The sequence below is a fragment of the Cnephaeus nilssonii genome (assembly GCF_951640355.1).
Source record: "Cnephaeus nilssonii genome assembly, chromosome: 3".
Classification (NCBI taxonomy): Eukaryota; Metazoa; Chordata; class Mammalia; order Chiroptera; family Vespertilionidae; genus Cnephaeus; species Cnephaeus nilssonii.
In genome coordinates this window covers 107,658,344-107,672,952 of record NC_137074.1, presented here as the reverse complement: position 1 = coordinate 107,672,952, position 14,609 = coordinate 107,658,344, and the positions used below count along the sequence as shown (strand labels likewise).

Here is a 14,609-nt window from a genome sequence, read left to right as displayed (position 1 = left end):
TGCACCAGGCCTCTAGTCTGCATATAAGTTCCTGGATTTTGTATTAGATTTAGATGTACAGTGCAGTGGTCAGACACCATACACTTCACAAAGTGTTCCTCCTGATATTTCCAGTATGCACCTGGCACCATATATAACTATTACAATATTATTGACTATATTCCCTATGCTGTACTTTACATTCCTGTGACTCTTTTGTAGCTACCAATTTGTATTTCTTAATCCCTTCACAATTTTTCTCAGTTCCCTCCCTTTAGATTCCACATATAAGTGAAATTATATTGTATTTTTCTTTCTCTATCTGAGTTACTTTACTTGACATAATGCCCTTTATGCTCATCCATGCTTCACAAATGGTAAGATTTCATGCTTTTTTATAGATGAATAATATTCCATCATATATATGTACCACCTCTTCTTTATCCAATCGTCTTTTGATGGGTGCTTGGATTAACTCATATATTGGCTATTGTAAATAATGCTGCAATGAATATAGGGATTCATATATCTTTTTGAATTAGTGTTTTGGATTTTTTTGTATATATAATCGGAAATGGAATTGCTGGGTCATAAGGCAGTTCTATTATTAATTTTTTTAGCAACCTCCATACTGTTTTCCATAGTGGCTGTACTAGTTTACAGTCTCACTAACAGTTCATGAAGGTACCCGTTTCTCCTCATTCTGACCAATGCTTGTGGTTTATTGATTTATTGATAATAGCCATTCTAGCAGATATGAGGTGATATCTCATTGTGGCTTTAATTTGCATTTCTCTGATGATTAGTGACATTGGGCATTTTTCATATGTTTATTTGCCATCTGCATGTTCTCTTTGGAGAAGTGTCTGTTCAGGCCCTTTTCCCTTTTTTAAGAGGATAAATATTTTAAATGTTGTTATTTTACTATACTAAGACAAAGATTCCTTTTTACATTTAGATATTCTAAGACTGGGCCACCATTATATATTTGTCATGTAGCAACTAAATAAAAGGCATGTATCAGCTTCCTTAGATTATTTGGTTCAACCAAACATCTGATTATAACATTGATTTTATCTACTTTTGAAAGCTTAATTTCAGAAAGTTTAAACAATAAACAATTTGAAATAATCAGTAGTCAGAAAAAATGGAATTCAAAATCCATTAAAAGAGTGTTATAGCTCTACTATTATGAAATATAAAGAATTTTTTATCCCCCATGTCCTCCATAGAGGAGATAAAGGCTGCCCTGCCTCATTATTAGCAAGTACTCACTCTGTGAATAGATTGATGAGCCTACCCCACCATAGAGGCATGCAGGGCACCCAGCCTGACCACTGCACCAGCTGAGCAGTACCCGGCCACACCCAATCCCTGCACCAAAAGAACAGCACCCAGCCAGGCCCACCCTCTGAACTATGAAGCAGTGTCTGGCCTGACCCTCCTCCCTCAAACAGGCCCAGCTTGGACACAGGGACCTGTCATCCCAAACAGCATGCCTGACCAAGTGCTCCTGCATGACTGGCCCCACCACTTTGACATGGTACACCCAGTCCTGCTACCATGACTAAATGCCCACAGACAAACAGACCTGTCAACATGACCCACTGTGTCATACATGGAACACCTGGGCAAATGGCCCCACTGCCTGACACTGCCCAGTATACTTGACCTGACATAGGGACATGCCACAGAGGCCAGAGGCACCTAACCTGGTGCCATCAGAAGATCAGACACACCGCTGCAACCCAGTGGACCGGGTTACCTCTGAACAAATGGACCCACCATCACCAACCCACCCACCTCACCTACCTCCCCGGACTACCAGACTGCTAATAATGGGAAGACAAAGAAACAGCCCCCAGATGAAAGAAAAGGAGAACTTGCTAGAAAGGGAACTAAATGAAATAGAGACAAGTAATTTGTCAGATAAAGAATTCAAAGAAATGGTTATAAAGGTGCTCAAACATCTGAGTGAGAATTATAAGCAACTTAATGAGAATTATAAAGAGCTGAATGAGAAATACACCAAAATGAATAAAAATCAAGAGGAAATGAAGAATGACATAGTTGTAATAAAGAACACCCTGGAAGGATTCAACAGTTGACTAGAGAAAGCTGAGGACCGAATAAGCAAGTTACAAAACAAGGTAAAAACAACAACAACACCTAATTAGAAAAAAAATAAATAAAAAGCAGAAGGAGAGTTCAAGAGAGATTTGGGACAACATGAAATGAAACAACATCCTCATCATCGAGGTGCCAGAAGGAGGAGGAGCCGAGAAAGGAATAGAAAACATGTTTGAAGAAATAATGACAGAAAACTTCCCTGATTTGGTGAAGAAAAAAGTCACACAAGTCCAAGAAGCACAGAGAGTCCCAATGAAGATGAACCAAAAAAGACCCACACCAAGACATATCATAATTAAAATGGAAAATGTTAAAGACAAAGGAAAAATCCTAAAGGCTGCAAGAGAGAGACAGAAAGTTTCCTACAAGGGAACCCATTAAACTATCTGCTGATTTCTCAATAGAAACACTTCAGGCCAGAAGGCAGTGGTATGAAGTATACAAAGTAATGAAAAGCAAGGGACTGAATCCAAAACTAATCTATGTAGCAAGAATATCATCCAAGATTGAAATTGAAATTATGAGCTTCACAGACAAAAAAGGCTAAAGGAGTTTATTGCAATGCAAAAAATGTTAAAAGGACCCTTGTAAGAAGAAGAAATAAAAAGAGGGGGGTTATAGAGGCATAATAAATGGCCAAAAAAAACCCACATAAGTACCTATGAATAACCTTAAATGTAAATGGATTAAATGCTCCAATCAAATTATATAAGGTAGCTTCCAAGCTGGAATGGCTCAATGGTTGAGTGTTGACCTATGAACCAGGAGGTCATGGTTCAATTCCAAGTTGGGGTATAAGTTCGGGTGGCAGGCTCGATCCCAAGTGTAGGGTGTGCAGGAGGCAGCTAATCAATTATTCTATCTCATCATTGATGTTTCCATCTCTCTATCCCTCTTCCTTCCTCTCTGAAATCAATAAAAATATATTTTAAGATATAGGGTAGCTGAATAGATAAGAAAACATGAGAGAACCACTTCAGAACAAAAGATACACACAGAGTGAAAGTAAAGGGATGGAAAAAAATTTTTCATGCAAATGAAAATTATAAAAAGCTGGTGTAACCATACTCATATCTGACAAAATAGACTTCAAAATAAAGGGCATCACAAGAGACAATGAAGGCCATTTCATAATATTAAAGGATCAATGCAAAAAGAGGGTTGAACTCTGGTAAACCTGGAAATATAGCAGCACCCAAATACATAAGTAAACTTATGGAGGAATTAAAGGGATAGACCAACAGCAATTCAATCATAGTAGGGGACTTTAACACTCCAGTGACATCACTGGATAGATCTTCTAGAAAAAAACATCAACAAGGAAACAGAAATGCCAATGACACATTAGATCAAAAGAATTTAAGAGACATTTACAGAACATTTCACTCTAAATATACAAAATATACATTTTTATCAAGAGCACATTTCTTTAAATAAAATATATTTTTTATTGATTTCAGAGAGGAAGGGTGAGGGAGAGAGAGCTAGAAACATCAATGATGAGAGAGAACCATTTATCGGCTGTCTCCTGCACACCCCACACTGGGGATTGAGCCTGCAACCTGAGCATATGCCCTGACCAGCAATTGAACTGTGACCTCCTGGTTCATAATCGATGCTCAGTCACTGTTCCATACAAACCAGGCTGTCAGTATATTCTTTTTTTAATATATATTTTTATTGAGATCAGAGAGGAAGGGAAAGGAAGAGAGAAATAGAAACATCAATGATGAGAGGGAATCATTGATTGGCTGCCTCCTGCATGCCCCCCACCTGGGTACCAAGCCCAGAACCCAAGCATGTGCCCTTGATCAGAATCAAACCCAGGACCCTTGAGTCTGTAGGCTGACGCTCTATCCACTGAGCCAAACCAGCCAGGACCACATTCTTAAAGAAAGACCACAGGCTATGGCACAAAACAAGTCTCTATAAATTCAAGAGCATTGAAATCACATGAAGCACCTTCTCCCATCACAATGACATAAAACTAGAGATCAGCTACAATAAAAGCACCCCAAAACATAATACTTGGAAGCTAAATAGCATGTTATTAAACAATGAATAGGTTTCAACAAGATCAAGGGGGAAATATAAAAGTTCCTGAAAACAAATGAAGATAAATACACAAAAACCCAAAACTATGGGACACAGGAAAAGCAGTCTGGAGAGGGAAGTTCATAGTACTATAGGCCTATCTCAAGAAACAAGTAAATTGTTAATGAACTATCTAACACTACAACTTAAAGATCCAGAAAGAGAACAACAAGAAAGGCCCAGAGTAAGTAGAAGGAAATAAAGAATAAATATCAGAGCAGAAATAAATGACATAGAGAATAAAACACACACACACACACACACACACACACACACACACACAAACACACACAAAACACAAAAGATCAATGAAACCAAGAGCTGGTTTCTTGAACACGATAAACAAGATTTATACATCTACAGCCCAACCCATAAAGAAACAAAGAGAGAGGATCCAAATAAATGAAATCAGAAATGAAAGAAATGAATTAAAAACTGGCACAATAGAAATACAAAGGATTGTAAGCAAATACTATGAACAACTATATGCCAACAATCTGGATGAAATGGACATCTTACCTTATAATAGAGAAACATGCAAATTGACCGCACCTCCGCTATGCCCACGATTGGGCCGGCGGAGGCTGGGGGCGGGACTCCGGGTGGCATATCCGCCCTTGAGAAGATCAAGATGGCGGTGTCCAGTGGCCGGGCCCATGCCGCTGCTCCCGGGGTTGCCTGGGGCGATCGGCACCCCGGGGGGCGTGGCCGGGGCCATGCTGCTGCTCCCGGGGTGCCTGGGGCGATAGGCACCCCGGGGGGCGTGGCCGGGCCCATCGGCACCCTGGGGGGGCATGGCCAGGCCCATGCCACCGCTCCCGGGGGTGCCTGGGGCTATCGGCACCCCGGGGGGGCATGGCCGGGCCCATGCCGCCGCTCCGGGGGGTGCCTGGGGCAATCGGCACCCCGGGGAGGCGTGGCTGGGCCCATGCCGCCGATCCTGGAGGTGCCTGGGGCGATCGGCCACCTAGGGGGGCGTGGCAGGGCCCCTCCCGCCCCTCCCGCCCCTCCCGGGGGTCCCGGAGGCAATTGGCCACCAGGGGGGACGTGGCCCGGCTCCTCCCACCCCTCCCGGGGGTTCTGGCGGTCGATCGGCCACCTGGGGGGGTGTTGCCCGGCCCCTCCTGCTGCTCCCAGGGGCCGAGGCTTTCCGGGCCTTGGGCACCAGGGGGGAGCCTGCACCGATCGCAGGAAACCACTGGGTGTCGGCTCCTGTGATAGGTAGCAGGGACGCTGGGTGCGGCGAACCCAAGGCCAGGAAAGCCTGGGGCGGAGGTTTTCCCGGCCTTGGGCACCAGTGGGCAGCCTGCACGGATCGCAGGAAACCACTGGGGGTCGGCTCCTGCGATCCTTAGCAAGGATGTTGGGTGACGCTGAGCCCAAGGCCACTGCCCGGGGCCAAGCCCCGACCCTGAAAAAGGCAGAAGGCGGTGGCCACAGCCAAGGCCTGGGTCCCTGGTGCCAGCAGAAAACTGGTGCAGGCACCCAGGTGAATGAAGGTCTATTGCACGAATCTTCATGCAAACGGGCTACTAGTATTCCTATAAAAATACAACATTTGAAAACTGAATCAGGAAAAGCAGAAAACCTGAATAGGCTAATAATAACTGATGAAATTGAAGCACTAATAAAAATTAAAATAATAGGATTGGAAAAGATGGCAGCTGGCAGGATGGAGCTGAGAGAGAGGAAGTGAGTGAGTGAGGGTATGAAAGGAGTGTGTTGATGTGCGTGGGGTGTGTGTGAGTGAGTGAGGGAAAGTTAAATCTCGCAGGAGCAGCAGGGGCTGACAGGCTCTCCTTGACAAGGAGAGACTATCACTGCTGCGGGCACTCCCAACGGCGGGACACCAACACGGAGCCCACGCCATCTTGAAGCAGAGAACGGCCTTTTTTAGAAACTCATCAACACCACCAACCAGACAGGCCTTGGAACTGCCCCTTGACCCAGCAGCCACTCTAGCCAATATCCTGCTACCCCAGATGCAGACACGCAGACCCTGGGACCTCCACTTCCAAAGGTACACCGCTCAGCAGCTGTAAGTGCAACTCCCCCTCCCCAACAGCAGAACCCCAGGTTCGCACGCGCGGGGGCACACATGAGCGCATGCATTCCTAGCCCAATAAGCAGCCAGGATAATTTACTCCGGGTTTGTGTGCGTCTCCTTGAGCAGCGTTTGGGAGACACCAAGAGCACCCGAGGGTGTGATTCTGTGCAGATGGGGGCACACGGCCCTGCAGTGGAAATTCTGAATTGCCTCTTCCTAGAGGGTTGCCCACATTCACCCCAGCTGCTTAACCGCGGTGCCGGGACCCCTAAGAGTGCATCAGAGCTCTGCGCCCAGAGAGCACGCCTACGCAGATGCAAGGTTCCGGCAGCCAGGCATACTGAGCCCAACTAACCATAGGGCGCTAGTGGGAGCCACTGTGAGCTCTCCTTGGGTGCGATCTTGAACAAGCAGGGGGCGCACTCCCCTCCAGCAGTAGAAGCTTTGAATTCACTTAGCCTGGATACCGGACCACAGGCACCTCAATTGCGCAGCTACACTGGCAGGGCCCTTCAGAGTCCTTCAGTGTGCCTCACTGGCAAACATACCAAGGGTGTACCTGTGAGCCGCCACTGGGAGTAAGCGCCTATCCACCACAGGTGCAACAGCAAAAGCTGGGTCTGCCCACCCCAAGACTGCAGAACTCTGGGCACCACAGTCACGCCTTTCCAAAGAGCAGGTCCCCTGAGCCCCAACACCCTAACAGATGGTTTTTGGGGGCCACTGTGATCCCCTGCTGGGCACATGTGATTACAATTAAGGGTGCAAGACAGCAAAAATTGGGACACTCCCCTCCACAGCGGCTGATTTCTAGACAACGCTGTTGTGCCTTTCAAGCTCACAGGCCTACACCAAAGAACCCAAATAGCTCAAGTAGGGAGCTACACTAGATTAACAAGCCTAGGAGAACTGAGAGGTTACACCAGTAGCACCATCCCCAAAAGAACCTGGGCAGCAAAACAATTGGATCTACAATTAAAACATTACAGGAAAACATGGGAAGACAAAAAAAAAAAAAAAAAAAAAACAATCCCCAAAGGAATGAAAAAGAGGAATCACCAGAAAGGGAGTTAAATGAATTCGAGGCTAGTAGCTTATCAGAGATAGAATTCAGAGTAATAGTTATAAGGATGTTTAAATGGCTGGATGACAAATACACACAACTCAATGAGAACTATAAGGAGCTGAATGAAAACGTCACCAACATGAAAAGAAACCAAGAGGAGATGAAGAACGACATAGCTGCAATAAAGAACACAATGGAAGGCTTAAACAGTAGACTAGAAGAGGCTGAGGACCGCATCAGAGAATTAGAAGACAAGGTAGGAAAAAACACACAAACACAGCAGCAACTGGAAAGAAGACTTAAAAAACAAGAGGAGAGCCTAAGGGAGCTTTGGGACAAAACAAAATGAAATAACATTCACTTAATAGGGATACCAGAAGGAGAGAAAGAGAAGCAAGTAATAGAAAACCTGTTTGAAGAAATAATGATAGAAAACTTCCCTGATATAGGCAAGAAAAAACTATCCAAGTCCAAGAAGTACATAGAGACCCAAACAAGTTAAACCCCAAAAGACTGACACCAAGACACATCATAATTAAATTGACGAACACCATCGAAAAAGCAAGAATCTTAAAGGCTGCCAGAGAGAAACAGAAAGTTACCTACAAGGGATCTCCAATCAGAATATCAACTGATTTCACAACAGAAACACACCAGGCCAGAAGGGAATGGGATGAAATACACAAAGTGATGAAAAACAAGGGACTGAATCCAAGAATACTATACCCAGCGAGGCTATCATTCAAAATTGAGGGTGGAATCAGAAGCTTCAGAGTAAAAAAGGGCTAAGAGAGTGTATCACTACCAAGTCAGCAATGCAAGAAATGATAAAGGGACTGCTGTAAAAAGAAGAAAGAGAAAGGCAAGAAGAAACACAAACACTAAGGAAAAATATGATAACAAACAGGTACTTATCAATAATAACATTAAATGTAAATGGATTAAATGCACCAATCAAAAGACATAGGGTAGCTAAATGGATAAGAAAACATGACCCATATATTTGCTGTCTACAAGAGACCCACCTTAGAGCAAAGGATTCACACAGACTGAGAGTGAAGGGATGGAAAAACATTTTTCAGGCAAATGGAAATGAGAAAAAAGCTGGGGTTGCGATACTTATATCAGATAAAATAGACCTCAAAGTAAAGGAAATAATAAGAGATAAGGAAGGCCATTACACAATACTAAAGGGAGCAATTCAACAAGAAGATATAACTCTGGTAAACATATATGCACCCAATGCAGGAGCACCCAAATACATAAAAAATCTCCTGGAAGATATCAAGGGAGAGATCGACATCAATACAATCATAGTAAGGGACTTTAATACATCACTGACATCACTGGATAAATCATCTAGACAAAATATCAGCAAAGAAACAGCAATCTTAAATGACTCACTAGATAAGATGGACCTAATTGACATCTTCAGAGCATTTCACCCCAAAGCCACGGAATATACGTTCTTCTCAAGTGCACATGGGACATTTTCAAAAATGGACCACATATTGGGTCACAAGCATAGTCTACCCAAATTCAAAAAGATTGAAATCATATCAAGCATTTTATCAGATCACAATGGAATAATATTGGAAATAAACTACAATAAAAACATTCCAAAAATTTCAAACACTTGGAAGCTGAATAGCATGCTACTAAACAATGATTGAGTTAACAATGAGATCAAAGAAGAAATTAAAAACATCCTGGAGACTAATGACAATAAAAACACAACATCGCAAATCCTATGGGACACAATGAAAGAAGTCCTGAGAGGGAAGTTTATAGCTCTACAGGCCTACCTCAAAAAAAAAAAAAAAAAAAAAAAAAACAAGAAAAAATGGTAATAAATCATCTAACTCAACAACTCAAAGAATTAGAAAGGGAGCAACAAGAAAAGCCCACAGTGAGCAGAAGGAAGGAAATAATAAAGATCAAGTAGAAATGAATGACATAGAGACAAAAAAAAAATACAAAAGATCAACAGAACCAAGAGGTGCAGAAAATGTAACTAAGACCTTGTATATACAAAAAGAAATTGGCAGCCAGTTTGAAATGGAATTGCCATGGCCTAGAGCAAAGAATATCCTTACATATTATTCTACAATGTCATTATAATTTTTCCCAGATTTGTGTTACCCCCATTATCTATAATAGTACCTCGCACCCTTGGGAATAAATAAAAAATCATCTTTTTGGTGCATGGAGACAAAGGTAACACATCTCTTAATATTTTACAACAGCATAATGTACAATTATTCCAAACAAACTTACAAAGCAATTCTTTGAATGTCTGGGAGCAATTTAAAAACGACATGAAAGGAGTTTATCCCTTCCACTGTGTAGAGAGCCCCCTGGGAAGGCATCTGAGCATTCTATATTGGCCCCTCTTGCGTTTTGGCCAAGAGGGACCCTCTTCTAGCAGTCCAGTTGCCCACAGCTGTTGCCTGAGCTTTCAGTTCATGCCGAGGTTGAAGCATCATGGTGGCTGGTACCATGGATCTGTCTCTCGCCTAGTGGGGTGAGCTGGGCCCTCCCTGGAGAAGAAACCTGGGTTCACCAAGATATGTGATCAGTGCCAGGGCCTCGCCAGAAGGCAAGGGGATCCCAAGGCAGGTGCTGGGTGTGGAGGCCACGGGGGCATAGGCTACCAAGGAGACAGAACTGAACCTCACATCACCCTGCTTGGCCCCAGAGTATGGCTGGTTAGCCAGAGATTGGTAAGTTTCCTCAGGGAAGAAACAAGCTAAGACAGGCACAGTCGCAGAGCGGCCATCAGGAGAGAACTTGGGGGTCAACAGAGGTGGGGCACAGACCCTTACCCCCCCCAACTTTGCAGGGGCCTGAACCTTCACCCCTTCTGAGGGAGGTCTCCTGCCCCCATGGCTGCTTCACTTCCCATGCACAGCTCAAATTGGGACCCAGGTAACAGACAGAGACTTGGCCGACAGCAGCTGCCCTCTCACTGCAACAAGACTTGTTTGAGATGTCTTGTACCCATGGTATGGGGAAGTGGATTTTAGATATCCAAATCCAGCCTAGTACCAGGAATGCTCAGGGCGTACTCAAGAAGGCAAATAATCCTTTCCAATAATATACACAGGGTAAAATAAGATTGTTGTTAGAGTGTTGAGTTTGACAGTAGAATAGTAGTCAAGTTTTCAGAGTAATTTAAGTTGGCTAATTGAAATAAGCGAATATTCTATAAAAATTTATTGTACTGCACAAAAAGCTGTTCCTAAAGTTTTAACAAAAATTTTTATTGGCAGTTCATCTCATGGTGGAATTGTGTAACATGTAATGAACCTAAAGCAGTCATATTTTAGCGCAAAAAATTAAAATGTAAAAGCTATCAAGACTCCATTATAAAATCTCCAAAAGCCTCCTAATATTTAAATAAAAAAAGGGAGTGATAGTAGAAGAATATCATGTAAGTAAAAATATCCTGTAAGTAAATTACATCTAGAAAATTTTTACTTTAGAAAATTAACTTCCATTTGTAATGCTAATAGCAAGACACCAATGAAAAACACACATGGTGTCAAAATAAGCCAGAGGAAAATAATTTGGGCAAAAAATGAAAAAGGATCCCAAGTCAAATTTATAGAAAAGATTCCTTTATTAACTTTTGGTTGAGAATATGTTTGTATATTTTCAAAAAACAACTCCAAGACCATGTGGATTCCAGCAACAGAGAGGAATTGACAGTACTGCTCCAGCCATGAAGACAGTAGAGAAACAGTCCAGAGATGGAAGACACTGACGACACCTTGCCATACTAGCAGACAGCAGCTGTGCATCACTGAAGGATTCCCAGGACCACAGCAGAGAGGGTCAGACCTGCATCACCACCATTTGTCCACCATCCAGAACTGAAATATCATTGCTGACATGTACACATAAGGAACTGTTTGACATTGAAATTGGGACTCAAAAGAACTGTTGGCACAGAAAGAAACTCACTACAGACTGATTCATTTGTCTGTCAGCATAACCATTATGGCTTGTCTCATTTTCAGTTCTTATAAGTGTATTTCTTGTATCACATGATCTCACGCATCTAGGGGAAATAATGAACAACATAAACTGATGAACAGAAACAGTACCAGAGACAGGGAAGCATCGATCAGACTGTTGAACCTCAGAGGGCAGGTAGGGGAGGGTGGGGGAAAGGGAGAGAGATCAACCAAAGGACTTGTATGCATGCATATAAGCCTAACCTGTGGTCATGGACAACAGGGGGGTGGGGGCATATGTGGGGAGGGGTTTGCGATGGGAACGGGGGAATGAGGACAATTATGTGATACCATAATCAATAAAGAAATTAAAAAATAAATAAATATATGTTAGATTTTTTTAAAAAAATTAAAATAATAATAATAAAAAAACCTCCCAGCAAATAAAAGCACTGGTTCAGGTGCTGTCATAGGGGAGTTTTTCCAAACTTTCAAAGAACTAACACTGATCCTCATCAAACAACTGCAAAATTTCCAAAAAAGAAGGAACACTTCCAAGTTCTTTTTCTGAGGCCAACATTAGCCTAATTCCTAATTCAGAAAAGACACAACAGAGAAAGAGACTCATACCCCAATATCACTGATGACCATAGATGCTAAAATCCTTATGAAAATATTAGCAAATCAGATTCATAAATACATTTAAAAGATTATACAACATGACCAAGTGGGACTTACTCCAGGGATGCTGGGCTTATATAATATTCACAAATCAACAAATGTGATACACCACATAAATAAACTGAAAAACAAAAATCACATGATCATATCAATTGATGCAGAAAAAGCATTCGACAAAATCCAACACCCATTTTTTTTTAATGAAAACAATCTATAAAGTGGGAATAGAGGAATCATACCTTAACATATAAGAGCCCATATTTGAGAAACCTCCAGCCAACATCATACCCAATGGGCAAAAACTAAAATCACTTTCCCTAAGAACAGGAACAAGACACAGTTGTCCACTTTCACCACTATTATTCAACATAGTACTGGAGGTCCTAGCCAACAGTGATCAGGCAAGAAGAAAACATAAAAGGCACACAAATAGGAAAAAATGTTGTAAAATTGTCAGTATTAGTTGATAACATGACATTGTACATAGAAAAACCCAAGGTTTCCACACAAAACAATTATTAGATTTAATAAAAGATTTTAGCAATGTAACAGGATACAAAATTAATACCCAGAAATCTTGGTATTCTTATACACCAATAATGAACTGTCAAAAAGAAAAATTAAAAAAATAATCCTAATTACCATTGCAACAAAAATATCGAGATAGTTAGGAATAAGTGTAACCAAGGAAGTAAAAGACCTGTATTAGCAAAATCATCAAACAATGAAAAAAGATATAGAAGAGTATATAAACAAACAGAAGAACATATTGTGTTTATCGATTAGTAGAATTATCATCATTAAAATGTCCATAATACCCAAAGCAATCTACAGATTCAATGCAATTCCTATTAAAATACCAATGGTATACTTTAAATGTCTAGAACAAACACTCCAAAAATGTGTATGGAACCAAAAAATACCCTGAATAGCTACAGTAATCATGAGAAAGAGGAACAAAGTTGGAAGGATATCAAGTTATACTACAAATCCAATATAATCAAAACAAGCTGATACTGGTACAAAAACAGACATATAGATCAATGGAACAGAAGAGAGAACCCAATAGTCAAACCAGGCCATTATACTCAACTAATCATTGATACAGGAGGCAAGAGCATACAATGGAGTAAAGACAGTCTCTCAAATAAATAATGTTTGGATAATTGCACAGCTACATGTAAAAATATGAAACTAAACCACCAATTTACACCATACACAAGAATAAACCAAAAATGTATAAAATCCTATATACTAAAAGGCTAATATGCAAATCAATTAAATGCGGAATGACTGGTCACAATGATGCACACTGACCACCCGAGGACAGATGCTCAACACAGGAGTTGCCCTCTGGTGGTCAGTGCACTTCAAAAAGGGAGCACTGCTCAGCCAGAAGCTGGGCTCAATGCTGGTGAGCACAGTGGCGGTGGCGGGAGCCTCTTCCACCTCTGCAGCAGTGCTAAGGATGTCTGACTGCTGGCTTAGGCCCGCTACCCACAGGGAGCGAGCCTAAACCAGCAGGCAGACATCCCCCAAGGGCTCCCAGACTGTGAGAGGGTGCAGACTAGGCTAAGGGACCCCACCCCAAGTGCACAAATTTCATGCACCTGGCCTCTAATATTTAAATATAAGTCCTGAAACCATACAAATCTATGAAGAAAACATATGCAACAAAATATCAGACATTTCATGTAGCAAATTTTCACTGATACAATGCCTAGCAAAAGAGAAACAAAGGAAAAAAATAAACAAATGGGACTATATCAAAATTAAAAGCTTCTGCATAACAAAAGAAAACATCATCAAAACAAAAAAGGAGAACATATTTGCCAATGATACATTTGATAAAGGTTAGTATCCAAAATGTATAAAAACTCATAGAAATCAACAAAGGGAAAGCAAATAAACCAATAAAAAAATTGGGCAAGAAAGAGCAACAAAAAAGCCCAAAGTAAGTAGAAGGAAGAAAATAATAAAGACCAGAGCATAAATATATGACATAGAGACCAAGAAAACAATATAAAAGATCAATAAAATCAAGAGCTGGTTCTTTTAAAGGATAAACAAGATTCATGAACCTCTAACCAGACTCACCAAGAAACAAAAGAGAGGACCAAATTAACAAAATGAGAAATAAAAGAGGTGAAGTAACAACTGACACCACTGAAATACAAAAGATCATGAAAAAATACAATAAACAACTCTATTCCAACAAAATGGACAACCTTGATGAAATGGGCATATTCCTAGAAAAATACAATCTTCTAAAACTCAATTAGGAAGAATTAGAAACCCTGAATAGGCTGATAACTACTGATGAAATTGAAGCAGTAATTTAAAAAAAAAAAATCCAGCAAACAAGAGCTCTGGTCTGGACAGCTTCACAGGGGAGTGTTTCCAAACATTCAAAGAAGAACCAACATACATCATTCTCAAACTATTCCAAAAATTCAAGAGGAAGTAACACTTCCAAGGTCTTTCTATGAGGCCAGCATTACCCTGATCCCAAAACCAGATAAAGACACTACAAAGAAAGACAATTACAGGCCAATATCCCTGATGAATATAGAGGCTAAAAATTTCAACAAAATTTCATCAAATCAGATCCAACAATACATTAAAAAGATCATACATCATGATCAAGTGGGAT

General features: G+C 41.3%; 1 pseudogene across 1 annotated transcript in view; it reads left to right on the top strand.

The window, feature by feature from the left end:
• LOC307096783 (argininosuccinate synthase-like) overlaps positions 1–14,609 on the top strand; it is a 121,778-nt pseudogene that overhangs the window by 53,935 nt on the left and 53,234 nt on the right. The window lies entirely within an intron of this gene.